The 21,201-nt window shown below is 37.2% G+C and overlaps 1 protein-coding gene across 2 annotated transcripts in view; it reads left to right on the forward strand.

Moving 5' to 3' along the window:
• xirp2.L (xin actin binding repeat containing 2 L homeolog) overlaps positions 1 to 386 on the forward strand; it is an 89,064-nt gene extending 88,678 nt beyond the window's left edge. For both annotated transcript variants that reach the window (XM_018235875.2, XM_018235876.2), the window contains exon 9: positions 297 to 386. The gene's annotated coding sequence lies outside the window, so the exon portion shown is untranslated. The remainder of the gene's footprint in view (positions 1 to 296) is intronic.
• Positions 387 to 21,201: the final 20,815 nt, after the last annotated feature.

The raw sequence follows: 21,201 nt of genomic DNA on the forward strand, positions 1-21,201 counted from the left end.
ATAGGGCTGCAATGTCACATTCCATTGCCAGAAGACCTGTGCCAGTTAAGGTAGATCATCTTGTAGAACCCCCATTTAACATTTCCAGTTTTTCTTTAGATACTGTATACTGATCCTGCTCATCACCCTACTATAAAGGCACTCAACTTGCTATTATCACCAACTATGCAGAAAGGCAACAACTATAGCTTGCACTGATATAACACTTTGCATTAATATAGTAATATCCTTTATGAACTATTAAATATGTAACAAGTGACTGTTATTAATGCTTATATTTTATCTAATTTTTTTAGCTTGGGAAATTATGCATCTCTCCATGGACAGATATACTGCAAACACCACTTTAAACAACTCTTTAAATCTAAAGGAAATTATGATGAAGGCTTTGGATATAAACAGCACAAAGAACTCTGGAATCCCAAAAGCCAAACTCCACATGACAACCAAGTCAAAAAAATAAATGAAGACAAGAACAAAAAAGCAATTGAAAAATCAAAAATTCCTAACAACCCTCCAAATTTGAATTCAAGTGAAAGAATTTCATACAGCGACGATATTGATGGTGTTTCAAAAAGTTCTAGTGAAAGAGGAAAGCTAAAATTAACATGGCCCCCATCAACAGATTCTACCATAGTAAAAGCTCCTATTGAAGACTTTTCAGGAACCAAGCCAAAATGGCCTCCTGAGAACCTGAGTCAGGAAACAATTGACACTGAGATCTGTCCACCACTGGTAAAAAAGAACAGCATGAAACAGTTGGATGGGGAAAGACCTCCTCCGGAAGGAGGTGAGCAGGGAAGAGCAGAAAATGAAAACCCCACTCATAATTCAAATGAGGGAGGGGTATTCAAAATGATGGAAAAAGAATGTTCCTTATTGGAGAAAGATGGCGCATTGTTACAGGGGAATCAGGAAAGCATTGGTAAAGAAGATGATGTTCAGGATGTAGTTAAAGTTACAAAAATTGATGGAAACGAGGACGAGGATATCAAAAACTGGAACAGTAATAATAATAACAACAACAATAATCACAATACATTCAGGGTGTTTATAAACAGAAAATCAATTGCAATATGAAGAAGGCCAAGAACATGAAGCAGACCTTTATGATGCTGAGGCCCAAAAGAAAGACCTTTTTGTTCTTTGTGAGGAACTTGATTGTTATGCAGAATATTTACAAAATGAAACCATTCATTCCTCTGTGGATCAAAGTGTTTGCCCCATAGATAATAATAATATTACTGATCATTCTCAGAACCTATTAAAATAAGACTTCTTACTCTGCAGAGTAAGATTAAAATGTCACCTCATCATAGTACTTAAAAACCAAAGTATTTTCTAAAGCAATGCCTCTGCTTGTTCTACAATCACCATGAAACTCATGCAAATTATATGCAGAACAAAGATGTACCATATTTCCAAAAGCAGAGAAAAGAAATTCCATTTAGATCTGGATATAGACAGCTTTGATAGCAAGTGAAAGGATGATGAAAGTCTACAAGATTGGACTTAACATGTGATCAGATTTGGAACTGAAAGTTGATGAATGAACCAAACATGTATTTGCCGATTCATATTTCATGAAAACATGAGTCCCAAGATATTGGTATTGATGATCAAAAAGGAAGAGTTACTAAGAGAAAGACTTGATTGATTGTTTATTTTATTGATCCAGCTGACATCTGGATGATGTGATATGAAGAGGTCTAGTAGGTTTATTTTGTATGTAAGTGTAAGGCTCACTTGCTATTCATATGCAAAAGAAATTTAACACAAACAATCTACAGAGCTTGGTTTTACAGCTCAACGCATTTCATATAAAACAGTTTAAGGAGTATATTTTTCCATGGAGATAATGCAGTAATTTTGATTTAATTTTATACAGATGGCTTTCTTGATATATTAGCTAATACTGTTTTTAATTTTGTAGTTTCAGGTCAAGAAATATAATATGCACCTGGTGTGCCTAAACATAAATTGACAAATAATGGAATGTGACTTTTTTCAAAAAATTTATGGCATAATATGTACATTGGATTTCTGAGTTTGCTGTTGAAAAATGTTTTTTACAGAATGTTTCAGTCCTTCCTGTGTTGACCCTGGAAAAACATATTTAGCTATTATGCATTATTTTGTATTAAAATAGCCAAGAATTTCATTATCCCTCTGGTGCAGAAAGTTCTAGTAAATATAATGTGCACTGAGTGACCTTCTCTCACACATATGCTAAGGATAATTCACTAGGTAGGTCAGGCACCTACAAATAGACCTTTTGCAAGATGAAAGATGTAGACATTGCTAAATAACATTTTCCTATCTAGGTACCTATGTTATGTTATTTGTTTGCAATATTTTTATCAAGAAAATGGGTCTTGTCAATATAAATTAATGCTGAGCGAATACACTTATTCATATAAATGTATATATCTAAATTTTGGGGCAAACTGATTTTTCCATAACCATCATCAAGGAATGTTATACTTTCTGTATTATTTCTGCATTATGAAGAATTCCCCAAGAAGTAAAATAGCTTGTTTTCATAAATAGTGCTATGGCCACACTTTCTTTCGCAGTGCCTGACTTGCAGATGGAGCACTCCTACACCCAATTTCTTACTGAAGTGAATTGAGTGCTGTGTGAATCAAATAAGAAAATATATTATGCTCCATCTGTATTTTCAGAGCCTGTAATTATAAACCGATGATGTTTAATTTGTAACCCTCAAGCTATTGCTAAAGTATATCTCCCAGCTTCCTCTAAAATGACTTAAGATGCACCTGGTCAACTAACACTGTTATTCTAGGGCGCTCTGTTATTAAAATGTCTGTGTTTATTGTATGGACTGCAATCATGTACTTCTTCTTAAATGATCCCACTATTTAGGAAAAATAAATGAATGAATTTCATAACTTAAAAATAGGGTATATAATTATATTTCACATTGCCTACATTCTTGCCATTTAATTTACAGGTTACAGTGAGGTTAATAAGGTGCAGCCTGCATACCCAAATTATTCTATAGATGGAGCAAAATTTGCATGCCTTTAGTACCTTGTGGGTCAATAAAAGTTTAGTGAGGACTATTTTCAGAAGCCCCTAAATGGGGCACCATACTAAATTATAACATCAACACTGCTTACCATTTTATGGAATTGTGTTATTTGTTGTAGTACCCTATGCTCCATCTGTATGTTAAACCAAATACAGATGAACTAACAAATTATACCTTTAGTTGGCTTATTTTCATCTTAAGTATTTTATGCCCTGGGATGCCAATAGTGGTGCTTTGCTTTATCCATAGCTGGTTACATGCTAAATGCTTTAGTTATATAATAATATGTCTATTTACTGCAAGAAGGTAATATTTAAATATTTTTAATGCTATTGTATAGACCCATGTGCGTGTGTGTGCATTTCTTTTGTTAGAATGTTGAAGTAGTTTGCATGAAACAGTAAGCATATGTGACAGTTACAGTATTCAAGCATAATAAATCTACTTTCACAAAGAGTGGAGTTGCGTCTTTTTTAGAAAACCAATTCAACTGAAAAAAGCTGAAAATATTCCAACTATATGTTTCTGTGTTTTCAAAGAATGGGCTCAACAAAAGCAGAACAGCTCAATCAAATATATTCTAAAATATTTATTGTTTCTGGAAATTCAGTATTCTCAATGCTCTCAAATATTCTCAAACTGTTGAGTGGATTTATTTGAGTTCCTTTCACCAGCATATTTTTGAATTTTCAATGTTTAAAACTGTAAAAATAGATATTGTATGACTAGAAAGCTCAGAAGTCAGGCTTATCACACATAAGAGAAACATATGATTGTGCCAATGTCTGTGCTTATGTTTTTTTAAAAAGATGGTTTTGTTGGCAGTTGCTTAAGGGGATTATCAGAGCTGTCTTTTAGGGGTACATATTAATACAATTTTCTCATGAACCTGTAAATAAAGGTGTCCTGCAGAGCAGTAGTTGTACAGAGAAAGAATAGGACAATGTAGGACAATAACACTTATAGCCTTATCTTATTTTGTGCTATATAAGTCTTGTCACACCTAGGTGGTAATTTTCTGTGGTTTATTCTACACAGAGGCTTCTAATCAGAATCCAAAAATACTCAATATTCAAGCTGTCGGGGTCCTGAGGTCAATGGCAAAGGCCCCATTTCAAATTTGAAGATGATATGGTCTGCGCTGAGTTTAGGCCAAAAATCTGAAAAGCATCAGGGGTTTCGAGCTATTTCACAAAAAATGTAAACGTTTCGGGCATAAACCCCCAAAAATCTTGAGTTTTTTTTGCAAAAACCCCAATTTTGTTGGTTTTTTCTGAACCAATTTTATTGAGTTTTTTCAATGCTAAATTAGGTCAAATTCCAACTGAGTTAAATAGTTAGTGCCGACAGGTTGTTATTGGTTATAAGTCTGCCCTTACTAGCAAGAAAAACTTTCTATCCAAATGCTATCCCTGTCCTCTACAACAAATAGTATTTTAGTAGGGGGTTATACATACTCTAAATTATCCACACTCCATACACTTTTTTTTGGTGATTTCATATGGTAACGTTAGTGATACTTTAGACTTTATAGGGGGTAGATGACCACTTATACACCCACTCACAGCTAAACAAACACTGTGGGCAAGAAATTTAAATCGACTAAGACACCAAAATAATGAAATTAAATTGCAAATTTGTTCAAGGTCTCAGCTCAGCAAATTGTATTTACTGGTCATGTAACTGGAATCAAACAGAAGAAAAGTTGATATGGGTTAGTAGACATGGTGTAAACTTCCCATCTTTTAATACATTTCACCATTTGATCCTTTTTTTGAGGTATGTGTAACAATAGTACAGGAGATTTAGACTTGCCTTTTTTCCCTTGCTATACTGAACAAGAATAATCTAGTAATTAAGTTACGGTATTATAAAATAATTGAAATCCCCTGTTTTCATTGGCACTTTGAACATTTGACATCTGAGTCGTTGCAGACTGCCGACAATCACTATTTTAAATATGGAAAAAAAAGAACTAGGGCCTTTCAAAAGAAAATGAATTTTCCTGGTGACTAATACTTAGTTTTCATCTGGCCTCAGGATTTCAGGAAGATAGGTATCGCCTTTCAGGCCTTGAACGTGGTTTTGCAGAGCCATGGATTCCCAGCTGCTGCAGTAAATCAGAATTAAAGTATGTATCCTGCACCTGCTGCTGACAGCTTCTCCACTGAGAGTAAGTAGTAGTAGCACAGAATATGAGGCAGATATGAGATGTGTATGAGCATGCAAAATATAAACAATTAGAAAGCCTCTAATATTAAGCTGCCTGCACTTTGTAATGTTGGCTAGAACCTGAATTACCAATCTCTATGCAATCTCTACAGGTGTAAATGTTTTACAGCTGTGTACATCCCTATAGCAGCAGTTAGGCTGACACAATCAACTGATTTTGTGCACTTTAAAGGGGAACGCTTGATTAAAGCTACAGCCAAGATTATTATTAATAGTAGTATAATTATAGATTGTAAGTATTATTATTATTACATATTTATAAAGACCAACATATTCCACAGTGCTATACAAAACATAGTTACAATGAACATACAGATTACATGCATAAATGCAAGAGGAAGAGATGTTAGTATCTAAACATGTTTGCAGGGTAAAAATTTAGCCGAAATATAGTGGAGGGTAGAAGAGAATTCCAGTGGAGGGGTGAACCCCTTGAGAATACACACATGTGAAGGGAATTTAGTGGTTGAGTGGTAAGTCCAGGGCTGTATTTAGCATATAGGTACTCACGGGTCTGTGTTTAGGACGGCAGGTTTGGGGGAGGGGCAGTTCTCGGATGCCTGTATAGTAAATATAACTTAAAAAAAAAAAACCTCTCTTCCCTGACACAGAGTTGGGAGGGTAGGGGGAATCTGGTGCCGAAATGAGATTTGATGTCACGCCCATGACATGATGAGAAAGTCAACTAGAATTTTTGTGGCATCTTTGGGAGGAATTATCACAATTTACATATTCAGCAGGTGAATTTGACATTTTGGAGTTGAAGATATTTATGGAATATTTTTGGTTACTGAACACATTTTAGTTAAGGAAACGCTGAGACATCCTGATGGGATTTGCTGACAAACGACAAGGAACTTGAATTAAAAGGGTTGGGTATTGAGAAAAAAGTCTCATCTGTGTACAGGTACTGAAGGCCATAGGAATTAATTGACTAAGGGAACTACACAAAGAATAAAATATGGAACCTAGCCAAATCCCAAGAAAATGGAAAATAGCAGAGCCACCAAGTAAAATAGATTGGATTAGAGCCCTGGAAGAAGTTAAAACAATGGAAGAACTTATAGCTTTAAAACAAGGAACAATGAAACGTTTTGAAAAATTATGGGAGCCATGGAATGAATACAGACGTGGAAACCATACAAGCCAAAGACAGGTGGAATAATGATACTCTAAGACTGGAAGAAACAATAAAAACCAAAAGAAACCGAACTACAAGAATTCATTAAATACAAGACTACTTACCTTTACTCTTACGTATCGAGTAGTCTCGAACTGGAACAATCTTGCTGGAAATAAAAGAAAAGAAGATTTAATCTGCTTCCCCCCTCTCTCTCTCTTGTCCCTCTATCACCCACCCCTCTTCTATCTGTTCATCTCCCACCCCCTCTATAAAATAAAATACGATAACTTAGTACTAAACAAAGGTAGATCCTATGTATTAAAGTGATCCTAATGATAATAGTTGGGACTTAGTTATACTATGTGTGGAAATGTACTATGTTATTGTATATATATATCTGAAAAACATAACTGTATTTTATTACTCGTTCCCCTTCCCTTTTTCCTTCTGTACCCTTCAATTTTCTTTGAAATTGAAAATAAAGACTTACTAAAAAAAATATGGAACCTAGCACAGACTATCACATTTCCCCCACAGCTGCAGAAAGTGGTAAAGAAGATTAGTGATTGGAAACGGCAGGAAAACCAGAAGAAGTCAATATCCTAAAGGTCCAGAGAATGGAAAGACCAGTGAAGGAGAAGGTGATCAATGGTATCAAAATCCACTGTGTGATCAAAGAGTATTAGAGTAGAAAGAGGCAATTATCAGTTTATTGGTGAATTGTGAATTTTGGAGGATTTTGTGGATCGAAACGGTATGGTTCTTTTCAAATATTGCAACTTTCTAGCTAATTGTGCTGAAATAGATGCAGTAATTACAGCCCACTGTGTTACGTTCCAACAGCTATTGAATAATGTCTGGATGTTACTTTATAGACACATTAATACATTCACATTTCAACTGCAATTTACGGCCATAAATTTTGGAAATAAACGTTAAATTTAATTTTGAAATATCTGGCCAAAAAGATAGCAATTTGACTGCTGTAATTAACACTCCAAGGGCACAAAATGAGATAAGTAAATCTGTAATGAGACATTAAATGGAGAAAATATAATGTGTAAGGACTCTTAGAATGCATAATTCAGTATTAGAGAAAAAGGCATACAAGTATTTGTAAAACTTGTGGTTAATGTCCAGGATTTATCATAACAGAATAGTTCACCAAAAGCTTGTTACTGTAGTACTGTAAGCCAACTAGATTCTGGGGCTTTGCTTGATTTCATGAAATTGGGTTTTTCCCTTCAGCTCATAGATCAATTGACCAACAAAAAAAAAGAACTCAAAGGGACAGTCCAATGCTAGATGGTTAGATATGAAAGGATGCTCTCAGTCAAGTGCCCGATATAACATTAGCAATGAGAGGTAGGCACAGGTATGGAATCCGTTATCTGGAAACCCTTTATACAGAAAGCTCCAAATTATGAAAAGGCTGTCTCCCATAAACTCAATTTTATCCAAATAACCCCAATTTTTTAAAAAAATTCTGTCTGTAATAATTAATTGGGTTTATTTAATGTTTACATGATTTTCTAGTAGACTTAAGATATGAAGATCCAAAAAACCCCAGGTCCCAAGCATTCTGGATAACAGGTCCTATACCTGTATATATAAATTAGATTCCTTAACCAAGCATACCTTGCCTCATACAGACTATCCAAAATCTGCCCACAAACTTCAGATCTATGCCCATAGTTTAATATGATAATCTGTCCAAAAATATCTAGGACACCAAGTGTATTTTCACCCTACTTCTTGCCCTAATTAACCAGGTGTATTTAATAGACCAAATAGGCATTTTCCCAAATCTCACTATAAATGGTCCTCAGGCTAAGCCCGGCCCTCCCTTGCTCCAGCCCCTACCCCCTAGGGCAGTGGTCCCCAACCAGTAGCTCGCGAGCAACATGTTGCTCACCAACCCCTTGGATGTTGCTCCCAGTGGCCTCAAAGCAGGTGCTTATTTTTGAATTCCAGGCTTGGAGGCAAGTTTTGGTTGTATAAAAACCATATGTACTGCCAAACAGAGCCTCCTGTAGGCTACCAGTGCATATAGGGGCTACCAAACAGCCAATCAAAGCTCTTATTTGACATCCTCATGGATTTTTTCATGCTTGTGTTGCTCTCCAACTCTTTTTACATTTAAATGTGGCTCACGAGTAAAAAAGGTTGGGGACCCCTGCCCTAGGGGGATCAGCCCCACAGTTTTCAAGCTATTTTTATGCAGTGATATTATTGAATATTGAAGTCAATATAAGAAAATCTACTTGGTACTACTGTAGCTACACTTCTGCAATTTAGTCACCCTGCAGAAAAAATATTGAGGCAAACCTGAAACAGCTCTATGGATTTTATTTTCTTATACAAAAGATCTTTAATGCAAAAGGAGAAGGGGAAAACATGTCAAAACTCTTAGTAAATATGCATTGTTACCAAAACCATTAAAATCAAATTTTAACAAGCGGTTGTAATAGTTTGCTATAAAAGGAAATTGCATTAATAAAATTTAGCAATAAGCATTAAAAACTAGATTACCGTTATTTTTACTGCAGAACATTTGGGTTTGAGTACACCCAAAACAGTTACATTATCCGAAGGCCGATATAAAAACAACAGTGTATAATTATCCTAATGTCAGGTGTTTAAATGTGAGACTTGTTCCTATTCAGTAGAATGCAAGTTTGTAACATATAAAGGAGCATCAGCTATCACTAAATCTGCTATCCTAACACCAGCATAATGGGAGGAATAACTCCAACAGCATATTACAATTGGCAGAGGTGTAATTCAGTTGCACACTACAGCTCCCTGCCTATTCTTCTTCATAACTAAAGTCATATTACTTCCTCTGACATTTCATTTCATTTCTCTGTCTCAATATTTATTCCTATTTCTATATGACATAAATCTGCCCGGATTTCTAGAGAGCATTGCATCTCGGTGGGTGGTGTGAGTTCTTGCTGCTATGGTGGTGGTGTTTATATTATTCCATTCCTGACTATTTTGGCTACACCAATCATTGGAATCATTGGGACCATCATTTACACAGTAGGTCTTCTCCCAGCCTTATTATTATATAATAATCCACTTACAGTGTAGCATCACTGTGGGTATCTGCAACCCAAAATGGCAGGTAGTGGACAATCTAAGTTTTTTTATTTTTTAAGCAAACAGGATAACTGAAGCTTGCAAGGTAGGTAATTAGGTTACCAGTGCACAGATAAGTCCATTAGGCAATGACACCTGCAGGAGACAAAGTACCTGAAAATACCTTTTAAACAAGGTGAATAGGAATCAAACATTTGAATCAAGCTACCATGAGTATCTTTGGAATCATGGATCTTCATTTTTATAGCACTGTGGTGGCCTCAGGCTTGTACAAATGTCTGAAACATAAGGTACAACATTTCTCACCATATTTGTTCTTTGGCTTTAGTTCCCTTTTACGTAGTTTTAAGATGTTGTAGCATGTTAGGCATTGAAAAAATGCAGAAAATGTAAAGTTTGGTGATACCTTTTAATTGCCAACTGAATAAGTAACAATTGCAAGCTTTTGGAGCACACAGGCCCCTTCGCCGGGGAAAATACAAATGAAAGCTGAAAAGGCACATTATATATACTGTTAGATCACTGTAAAAGGGTTTATGGGCAATAAATTAGAAAGTTACAGATATCTGTAAAAATAAAAGTAAAAGATGGGCGTCATCCAGAAAGTGTCATCGGGCAAGAGGAAAAAGGGGAATCACTCTTATTTGCATCACCTGTCACTTTTTATTTGAAACTGAACAAGAACTTTATTTTAGTTTAGTTGTTTTTTTCCTTATCAAATCTCCTGTGTTTTCTTTTGTGTTTTTCATCTGTATTGTCTTTCTTTGAATGAAAATATGAAAAAGAAGTTCTTAACTATTTATGAAAAATCCCATTATAACTCACATCTAAATTACAGGGGAAATTGTTTTTCACCTTTAAAAGGCATGGCTAGTATCTAGCCATATTGAACTTGTTCTACTACAGCTTCCAGCATGATTTAAATAGTAGATAATATAACCTACTGTCATTTATTAATTTGTTTAAGATATTAGAAGTCACCAAGGATTTATGTGACCATATGGTGGGTGAAAAGTGAGTAGTGACCAACCACAGAATGATGGCTTCATCTGTTCACTTGGTTTGGGTTTGGCGGTAGGAAGAATGGCAGCAGGAGGGAGCCGCAGGTTTAGAGTATTAGTGTAGAGCAGGAAGGGGTCACCAGGAGAGACTTGCTGTCATCAGAAGACACCATTTATAATTATATAATATATTGTTTGGCCCAAAGAATAATAACCAAAACAACATCTTTATAGGCACGTAATCCTTCTAAAAATGTGTCACTCAGCTTGCCTAAACAAAACAACAGCCAATCATAATTTTATTATCATATTTTCAAGGGTCACTAAACAAATAAAAATGAAATTTTGATTTGCCACAGTTTATTACTGCATCATATTCTAAATTTATACCATATACCAATAAGTCAGTTTATTTTTTAAGTGGTCTTCAGTATAAACCTTGAAAATAGTGGAGGAATGATTGGTCAGAACAAGGTACGTGCCCAGAACAATTAGCTGAAGTATGTTCCCCCTTTTCATGTGATACAGTGTAATAATGTGAAGCCAATACTTGCACAGTTATCGCTTTATGTTAGATAGCATCAAAATACCTGATGTAGTAATCAGGAGTCCTATTGTACTGGTAATTAAAAGGGTATTAAACACTGCTGCACTGCTCAACCAAACTTTACTCAGAACAATGTAACATAGAATTAAAGGTATCCTGTCATCGGAAAACATGGTTTTTTTTTTAAAAAACACATCAGTTAATAGTGCTACTCCAGCAGAATTCTGCACTGAAATCCATTTCTCAAAAGAGCAAACAGATTTTTTTATTTTCAATTTTGAAATCTGACCTGGGGCTAGACATTTTGTCAATTTCCCAGCTGCCCCCAGTCATGTGACTTGTGCCTGCACTTTAGGAGAGAAATGCTTTCTGGCAGGCTGCTGTTTTTCCTTCTCAATGTAACTGAATGTGTCTCAGTGAGACATGGGTTTTTACTATTGAGTGTTGTTCTCAGATCTACCAGGCAGCTGTTATCTTGTGTCAGGGAGCTGCTATCTGGTTACCTTCCCATTGTTCTTTTGTTTGGCTGCTGGGGTGAAAAAGGGAGGGGGGTGATATCACTCCAACTTGCAGTACAGCAGTAAAGAGTGATTGAAGTTTATCAGACTTGACTTGGGGCAGCTGGGAAATTGACAATATGTCTAGCCCCATGTCAGATTTCAAAATTTAATATAAAAAAATCTGTTTGCTCTTTTGAGAAATGGATTTCAGTGCAGAAGTCTGCTGGAGCAGCACTATTAACTGATTCATTTTGGAAAAAAAATGTTTTCCCATGACAGTATCCCTTTAAAGGTGGAGCCATGCTGGGAGCTGTAATCCAGCAACATCAGGGCTGTATTCTCAAAGAAATAAAACTCTCTCTACAGCCAAAGACTGCTTAAAAAATCCTCCAATGAGAATCATAGCTGATCTGTGTAACTCTGGCTCCATGTTCTTTGTTCCTGCAACTGGAGTTGGAAACTTTAATCACAGTTTTCCAGCACTGAACAAGTCTGCCTTTTATCCCAATGTCTGAATCCAGTGTAATATAATGAAGACTAGGGATGTAGCGAACTGTTCGCCCGCGAACTAGTTCGTGCGAACTTCGACCGTTCGCGTCCGCCGAATGTTCGCGAACGTTTGGGAACGTTCGCAGTTTGAGTTCGCGTTCGATCGTTCGACCATTCGACCATTCAAATTCCTTCGACCGCTAAAAATCGAACGATTTCCATTCGTTCGAACGATTGTAAGCATTGGATCCAATGAAAAGCATTCGTTCGAATGGCTTCGATCGTTCGATTCGAATGAAAATCCTTCGATCGAACGATTAAAATCCTTCGATCGTTCGAATCGAACGATTTTAGCGGTGTTCGAAGTTCGCGAACTGTTCGCGAACGTTCACATTTTTTGACGATGTTCGCGAACGGCGTTCGCGAACACCAAATCGGCAGTTCGCTACATCCCTAATGAAGACAAAAATGACATAATTATCTCTATATGTAAAATAACAGCAAGATGCCTGACAAGATGCTGGGAATCGATTCGTTTGCATGTATAGGGAAGATTTCGATCAGTCAAATCCTTATTGATGAACTTTTTTTGCCTCTATGATTATGTTTTTCAGGCAACTTCTATAGGAAACTAGGGGGCACTGTGGAATAGTGTTACAGTTGGGTTTACAACCCCTTCAAGTTTGGGTCACCTACTTTTGAGAACTAGGGGACAGGATTTACACAAGGTTCAGGTGCCCTTTTATCATTCCACAACTATGAATACTGCACAGACTGCACTCAGACCTGTGAGAGAAATCACTTGTTAACTACTAACAAATTATAAACTATCCAGACATATTGTAGAACCCATTTATGTACCTGGTGCAGTATGTGTGTGTGGCACTGTTATGTGTCCTGCTCAGGCCTGGACTGGGAGTCAATATAGGCCCTGTCATTCCAAGTACACAGAGGCCCAAACAGCCTCCTACCAGCCCAAACAGCCCCCTACCAGCCCACTATATGGTAACTTTCTATGGAGCCGTACAGCAGCCCCTCTGGCATTTGCAGGTCTTGCATTAGTTCCATTAGTTGTTTTTTTCAGTTACACAAGTATTAATTACCGCAGTTAGAAATGAACATCAGACACACAGTGTAATGTTTAATACCAGATACAGAGCTTTAGGCTTTCCTCTTATTCATCGGGATCCCATATTTAATTTTAAAACCACTTTAGATATTTTATTCTTTACAGAAATCTTGTCATAAAAAATAATATTCCTGGCATTCAGGCTGCTTTTGTAAATGCAGTATTGATCAGCGCTAATGCACCAAGGATTTTTATTGCTACCTTATTTGTGCTCTTAAAATGACTACAAAAAAGGTGACACTTCAGAAGTCCAAAAGTATTAAGCAGAAAAATAAAGATTCCATGTGTAAAGACCAGTTAATAAAACTAAAGAGCTGCATTTCTAATTCTTAAAACCCTCTTATATTTACATTATCTACCCTTATTGTACTTAGATTACTAGTGGAATGTAATACAAGTCTAAAAGAATGACGAGTCAAAATGTAGGAAAGAAAAACTGCATTTCACAATGTTGTTCATTAGAAAGTTTATTATGTTGCAAATTGTAAATGCCTAGAGCACAATTTTTAAAGGCGATGGAAAGTGTGCTTATAATCCTAGGCTATTTCAGAAAGTCTCACTCCCTCTCCTGAACCGCACTATGGGGCAAATTCACTAACCTCCGAAAATTCGCCAGCGACGGCTTCTCTCACAACGCAACACTTCGCCAGGCGTAGATTCGCCAAGACAACACTAATTCACTAAAATCCAAAGTTGCGCTAGCGTTACTGCACTAAGAAAAGTGAAGTTACACTAGTGTTGCCTAATTTGCATATGGCAGGAAGTTAAAGTTCAATGGACGTATATGTTGCAGCAAATACATTAACTACACAAGACTGGGAAAGCTTAATAAAATAATAATAAAAAGTTGTTATATTGCCCTACACATGAGCCCAGTGTATAGTTTATGTGCCACATGTTAGGAAATGTATGGGGGAAGCCGGTTACCCGAAAAAATGTTCTATTTTTTATTTTTTGAGGAACTCTTATCTACTCTATTGCACTTTGCCTGGTCTGAGGTGGCGAAGGCAAGTCTGGCGCAAGAGGTAACGTTCAGTAAAGTCCGCATCTTAGGGAATTTGTGTAGTTACGTACATTCGCCAGAGCGCAAATTCGCCAGGCTTTAGGGAGCGAAGTACCGATAGAGTCTATGGGGCAAATTCACTAAGCGCTGAAGCGCCGAACGCTAGCGTTAATTCACTAGCGTTTGGCATTTTCGTTACTGCGCAAATTCACTAACGAACGCTGGCGTAGTTTCGCTAGTGTTACTTCGCACCCTTACGCCTGGCAAATATTCTCTAGTGACGTAACTACGCAAATTCACTAACTTGCGCAGTGTACTGAACGCTACCTTTTACGCTAGACTTCCTTCGCCACCTCAGACCTGGCGAAGCGCAATAGAGTAGATAGGGATTGTTTAAAAAAAAGTCAAAATTTTTTCTAAGTCCCAAAACACGCTGGCGTGTTTTCTACATTATGGGTGATAGGCTGAAAAAGATCGAAATTTTTTTTGGGGCTCCCCTCCTTCCCCCCTACATTTCCTGACTCATGGCAACTTACCTAGACAGTGGGCACATGTGTAGGGCAAAATAAAAATTTTATTTGCAGATTTGAAGGTTTTCTAGGCATTTGTAGTGCTGATACGTATTCCTCCATTGAAATTTGAATTTGGCGCCATATGCAAATTAGCCTTTGCTAGCGTAACTTCGATTTACATAGTGAATCAATGCTAGCGCAACTTCGCAACCTTACGCTACCCCTGAGCGCAACTTCGGATTTTAGTGAATTTGCGGAGCGCTGGCGAAACTACGCCTGGCGAAGTGCGGCGAAGTGCGGCGAAGTTGCGCCTGGCGCAACTTCGCATATTAGTGAATTTGCCCCTATCTCCTTTGCTGACAAAGTTACGCTGGAGATCATTAGTAAATCATTTAGAAATGACGTCACGCTGGCAAATTTTCGCCAGCGTTAGTGACTTCGCCCTTTAGTAAATTTGACCCTATGGGAGATGCACATAACTGCACCAATTTAGATTGTGCCTGGTTAAAAAGTAGTGCAGGCTGTGGTCGCACCATCTCATGCCCGTTCAGGTCCTCTTGTCTGAGATCACTGAGCTTGTGCTTGTTCCAGGCATTTCTGAAACGACTTCAACTGCACATGCTCTGAGACCTTGATGGGACCCTGGCTTATATATTACAAAAAAACACACACACATTTATTAGGGACACACTAAATCACACATTACTCACTAGTTGCTGGACTGATAATCCCAGAATTCTTTAACATTTGATGAAAGTTGAGACATGCTGAGATCTTATTTGTAGGGGACTGATAAATAAATTATCCATTTATTGTGCAATCCCTTAAAGTTTGGCCTCTTAAGGGGCCCTTATTTTATGAAGGGAGTAATTTTCCTCTTCCTGAGTCATATCGTGACCTTTAGAGTTCCCTGGTTTAGCCACTAGGTGACAATGTGTTAAGATATATATTGATAAGCCATGTGACTCTGAGCTTTTTGCCAGAAAATCCTGAAGGTGGAAGAGAGTCAAAAGTAGAACCCAAGATAAGTACAGGAATTTGGCCAGCTATCTCCTGTCATAGGTCTCTCAAGGTGGGATAGTTCAGGGCTATTTATCTGAGCAGTTTTGGGCTCCCCCGAGGAGTGTTAGAGGAACTAGGTTCCCAGTGGCATTATTGCCCAGAGAGGGAACCAGTCTGTAGGCCTCAGGAGCTAAATAGTTCTACCTGGGTTCCACTCAAAGAGGAGTTACAAGAGATGGAAATAGAACTCTGGGTGAACTGAATGATTCCAATTTACATGTTTTATAGAGAGGGGTGCTTTGCTCACAGTGTTGTTTGTGAGTATATACTGATTGTTCAATAATTGCAACCTGTTATCTCAGTGATCTTCTTTTGTTGTTGTTTCTCAATAAGCAAGTTTTGGTTAAGTTATAAGAACAACTGGTGCCCTTGAAGTTTTTGAATTCTCATTTCCATGTGTATTTTCTTTGTCAACTTCTATTGAGACCTAGGGGGTGCAGTTTTAAAGAGGACATCTTTCTTATATAGTTGCTCCACTCAAATGTTGCTGGACAACAATCTTCATCATTCTCCAGCATTCATAATTTGAGGGTAAAAGCATGATGGGAGCTGCATTCCTTCTAGGTCCTTCTTTGCACTGTTTATATAATTATTCTCTCTTTTTAGTTTCATAGGATGATTGCCTATGGAAGAAAATGAAACTATCTATATCCACCCTTCTGAAATCTGAGCAAAAATAGCACACTATTATATTAGATAAAAATTAGATGACAGATGTAGAACTGATTAGGAGGAATCTCATTAGTTTTCTTGCATTTATAACTAAGCTAGGGATAGCTACTTTAGAGTGCTAGGGGGAGCTAGAGAGTTAGTTTTTAGTGTGAAGTTTTATGACTCCTTTAAAACCACATATCTGTGAGTATGTTGCTTTTTTTATTAACATAGTATATTCCAAAAACAAATACGTATATATATATATATATATATATATATATATATATATATATATATATATATATATATATATATATATATATATATATATATATAGACAAATACAAGATTCCTCTGCACTCAACCCATTATCAATATATTTAAGACAGAGACATTTTGTGCATACTGCTACTGAAAAATGCCTTACCCTTTAAACAAAACAGGGATTGTTTATCCATATATTGCAATATATTTAAGCTGGCCAACTACGTCAAAGTCATCCCATATCTGGCCAGTCCTATGCTCAATTTTCATTTGATTCATTAAGAATTCTATTGCTTCATTATACATTTTATAAAAGGGACGAATACGTTTTACCTGCAACTTACTAGCTGCTTTCAAAGTAAAACTCCCAAACTTGGCTGCCCTTTTATTAGACACCAGTGGGATCACCTGACTATAGTTGGAGGGGGTGGGAGCTACAACATGGAGCTGGTCACTGCTCCTGTAGAACTATAACAAACAAGGAAAAGTTGTGCTCACCACTAGTTTTTAAAATCATTAGGTGGGGGTGCAATGAGGGTGTGACCACAAAATACATATAGACAAATACAAGATTCCTCTGCACTCAACCCATTATCAATATATTTAAGACAGAGACATTTTGTGCATACTGCTACTGAAAAATGCCTTACCCTTTAAACAAAACAGGGATTGTTTGTCCATATATTGCAATATATTTAAGCTGGCCAACTACGTCAAAGTCATCCCATATCTGGCCAGTCCTATGCTCAATTTTCATTTGATTCATTAAGAATTCTATGGTTTCATTATACATTTTATAAAAGGGACGAATACGTTTTACCTGCAACTTACTTGCTGCTTTCAAAGTAAAACTCCCAAACTTGGCTGCCCTTTTATTAGACACCAGTGGGATCACCTGACTATAGTGGTCTGTATATATATATATATATATACAGACCATTTGCTAAGGAGAACAGTGCAGCTCATGGCTTATTGAAATATTGAGGCATTTAATTAAAATGAAAAATAAGTCATGTTTAATATCCACTAACTCACTAGATAGTAATATTTTTCATCTGCCCAACAGTACTTAATGTTACAAAATGCACCCTTTGCCAGATCCTTCATTTTATTACACCACATAAAGATCCCTTTAGCACCAAGAGGTAAAACAAATGAAAGCCAGGAAGGAGACAATTTTACTCTTTTTTTACTCTTTATGTATGTAATGCTCAGACCTGGACCATCGGGTGACTGCAAAGCAATCAAAGCAAGGTAAAATGCTTAATTAACAGACAATCCCTACTATGTGTCCCTTTATGCTTTGTATCTTATGGGGGATAATTTGCTGGGAGATAATAATATAATATACAAGCATTAGGCTTAGGAATTACTATAATGATGTTCACATTAAAAAAAAAAAGTCAGTGAAATGAAAGTAACAGAATCATTTTCTTTCTTTCCTTTCCAGAGATTCGCTTGTCATTTATCCCATACAATTTCTTTCCTTATGAATGAATAGATATAGTACATAGATAGTGAATAGATAACATATATAGTGAATAAAGTACCCCCTCTTGTAAAATATAAGGATATTATAAGTTACCGAGGAGTTTCATGACCATATAAAAACACGAGGCCGAAGGCCGAGTGTTTTTATACAGGTCAGGAAACTCCGAGGTAACTTCTAATATCCTCATATTTTACAACTGGGGGTACTTTATTTATTATAATACACAAGTTTCGGTGAGTCATGTGACAGAAATGACATCAGAACTCACCGTTTATAACTGATGACATCAGAACTCACCGTTTATAAGGATATAATTTACAGGATATTCATGGCTTTTGTGTATTATAATATATATAATAGATAGATAGATAGATAGATAGATAGATAGATAGATAGATAGATAGATAGATAGATAGATAGATAGATAGATAGATAGATAGAGATGATAGATAGATAGATAGATAGATAGATAGATAGATAGATAGATAGATAGATAGATAGATAGATAGATAGATAGATAGATAGATAGATAGATAGATAGATGTGGCAAGAGACACAGTAGGAAGGAGGTCCCTGACCTTTAGAGCTTACAGTCTAAGTGGGTGGGTAGATAACATGCAGGCATAAATTGGAGGGGAAAATGTGCACATGGTAAAGGCATTGTCCAATAAACACCTGGACTACACTGATGTTCTAGCACTCCAAAAGTTAAAAGTTTTTTCTTGAAGAGATTGAGTGAGCACTCCTTATAGAGGAATTCATGGATGGAATTCAGACCTAAGTAGCAGCAAGATAGAAAGTTTTCAGAAAAGAGGTGGCAGTGGATGTGGTTGGTGTGAAAATATAGTGGCCCCCGAGAGGAGCGGAGAAGATAGCCTGGAATGTACAGTGAGACAAGTGAAGAAATGTAGTGAGGAGCAGAAGAGTAAAGGGATTTGAATGTTAGCAGAAGGGTTTTATATGCTATATTTTGCTTAACAGGCAGCCACGCTAAAGATTTTAGTTGGAGTTGGACAGATTCCCTCTTAGGAGAGAGCAGGAGGATCCTGGAAGCAGAGTTTAAGATTATTTGGAGGGGAGAGTGAAGGGAGTCAGGAAGACTGGTTAGTAGGAGATTGTAATAGCCTATACTATAGGGGCATGGATTAGTGTTTCAACTGTTTGTGAAAAAAGGGGCATATCTCTGCTATACTGAGAAGGAAGAAACACCAGGTTTTGGCAGTAGTATTAATATTATTAGAGAAGGAGAGAGACTGGTCAAAGATGACTCCCAAGCAGCGTGCTGAATTAACAAGGTTAATGCCCATGCCATTATTAGTAATGGTGAAAGGAAGAGATGGACTAGGTTTGGGTGGGAAGACCATGAGCTCAGTTTTTGCCAAGTTGAGCTTGAAGTGGCGTTGGTTCATCCAGGAATAGATAGCTACTAGGCAGTTTGCTATCTGGGTCTGAATATCAGTGGTTAGTGAAGGGGTGTCTAAATAGTTCTGGTTGCTGCTTTACAGCTTCCAGCATGTTTTAAGATTCATAATATGTTACGTGATTTTGGGATTTGTAGTTTGGTTGAATAGTGCAATGCAACGGGGTTTACTACCCCTTTAAACAATTTGCTTTTCCTATAAGCTGACGTCATATATTGGGGTTTAGAAGCATACTTATAGTGCATGCAGATCTGATCCCATCTAACAATGGATATTGACCTAAGCAGTCTGTAAAATGTATTGTATGTATAAATACATACATACAGATCTATACTGGATGATGATTTAAGGGACAGGGGGCACTGCAAAAAGAGTAGAGACCAGTGATATATATGGGACAGAGCTATGATGTGTCGGTTCTTCTGACTCTTTCCAACTTTCAAATGGGGGTCTAAAAAACAAGTGCTACAAATTTATTGTTATTGCTACTTTTTACTACCTAGATTCACTTTATGCTGAAATTGCAAACTAGAGAGCTGCTGAATAAAAAGCTAAATAACTAAAAAAACTAAATACTAAATAATAAAAAGTAAAAAACAATTGCAAATTGTCTCGGAATATCATTCTCTACATCATACTAGAAGTTAAATCAAAGATGAGCAACCCCTTTAATCATGCTAAAATGTTAAAGGGATACTGTCATGGGAAAAAAAGAAAAAAAGCTGCCCCAAGTCATGTGACTTGTGCTCTGATAAACTTCAATCACTCTTTACTGCTGTACTGCAAGTTAAGGTGGCCATACACCGAGAGATCTGCTCGTTTGGCGATTTCGCCAAATGAGTGTATCTCTCTCCGATATGCCCACCTTGAGGTGGGCAATATCGGGCTGATCCGATCGTGGGCCCTAGGGCCCAACGATCGGATCCTAACGCATGGGAAACGGGGGTCGGATCGCGGGACCGCATGAACGAACAGATGCGGCCGCGATCTGACGGGATTTTTTGTCCCATCCGATCGAGATCTGGCAGACTTTCGCCCAGATCTCGATCGGGGAAGGCCGTCGGGGGGGCCCCATACACGGGCCAATAAGCTGCTGACTTGGTCTGTCGGCAGCTTTTATCGGCTCGTATATGGCCACCTTTAGAGTGATATCACCCTTTTCCCCCCATCAGCCAAACAAAAGAACAATGGGAAGGTAACCAGATAACAGCTCCTTAACACAAGATAACAGCTGTCTGGTAGATCTAAGAACAACACTCAATTGTAAAAATCCATGTCCCACTGAGACACATTCAGTTACACTGAGAAGGAACAGCAGCCTGCCAGAAAGCATTTCTCTCCTAAAGTGCAGGCACAAGTCACATGACTGGGAGCAGCTGGGAAATTGACAAAATGTCTAGCCCCATGTCATATTTCAAAATTGAATATAAAAAAATCTGTTTGCTCTTTTGAGAAATGGATTTCAGTGCAGAATTCTGTGGGAGTAGCACTATAAACTGATGCGTTTTGAAAAAAACATGTTTTTCGATGACAGGGTCCCTTTAATTTATGGCAGCTTTTTTTTTACATACCCCTTATTGTTTCTTAAACGTTCCCCAACAATTTTAATTTT

Source organism: Xenopus laevis, chromosome 9_10L (assembly GCF_017654675.1).
Source record: "Xenopus laevis strain J_2021 chromosome 9_10L, Xenopus_laevis_v10.1, whole genome shotgun sequence".
Lineage (NCBI taxonomy): Eukaryota > Metazoa > Chordata > Amphibia > Anura > Pipidae > Xenopus > Xenopus laevis.